The 650-nt window shown below is 59.2% G+C and overlaps 1 non-coding gene across 1 annotated transcript; it reads left to right on the top strand.

Annotated features, from left to right (window-relative positions):
- The first annotated feature begins 321 nt into the window (after nucleotides 1–321).
- Nucleotides 322–403, top strand: TRNAS-AGA (transfer RNA serine (anticodon AGA)). The gene has a single exon. It is a non-coding gene; the product is annotated as a tRNA-Ser (tRNA).
- The last annotated feature ends 247 nt before the right edge of the window (nucleotides 404–650 follow it).

Below are 650 nucleotides of genomic sequence, written 5' to 3'. Positions count from 1 at the left end.
TGCCCCAGGGCCACAGTTCCCTCGAATGTTCCCTGGGGACGTAGAATACATTTTGCTCTGTGCACCAAGGCCTGGGCAGATCTGCACCTCCAAGAGAAACACCGGCTGCTGCCTGTGGGGCTCTGCTAATTAGCCAGGCAGCACCTGCATCTCTCCTGATCAGCCGCCCAAGCACACAGCTTCCAGGGACACTGCCGGGGCCCGGGCTGAGGAAAGGGGAGGGCAGCAAACCCCACCAGCTGTCTGGCAGTGTTCCTGACCAGCCTCGGCCCACCGAGCATTCACCAGGGTCTCTGGCCTGGGGGCAGAGATAGTCTCACAGCTGTGATGGCTGAGCAGTTAAGGTGTTGGACTAGAAATCAAATAGGGTTTTCCTGTGCAGGTTCAATTCCTGCTCACAGCGAGGGCTGTGTTTTAGCCACATCCTGGAACCAGGACAATACAGCAGCACAGGCCCTGAGACACTGCCCAGGGGCTGTCTGTGACCAGTGTGTGGAAGAGGCCAGGGGAGTCTGTGCCTGGGGGAAATGCTGACCCTGGGGTGTGGTCACTGCTCTGGCTGATGCTGGGCCCAGCCTGTCTCCTATGTCAGCCCAACAGTGCGAAACTCACCTGTGTTATGCCCTGGCAAGGAGTGGGCAGCCCTGGTT

This window comes from Carettochelys insculpta, chromosome 7 (assembly GCF_033958435.1).
Source record: "Carettochelys insculpta isolate YL-2023 chromosome 7, ASM3395843v1, whole genome shotgun sequence".
Lineage (NCBI taxonomy): Eukaryota > Metazoa > Chordata > Testudines > Carettochelyidae > Carettochelys > Carettochelys insculpta.
The sequence above is the reverse complement of the archived record's forward strand: the minus strand, read 5'-3'. Positions and strand labels throughout refer to the sequence as shown.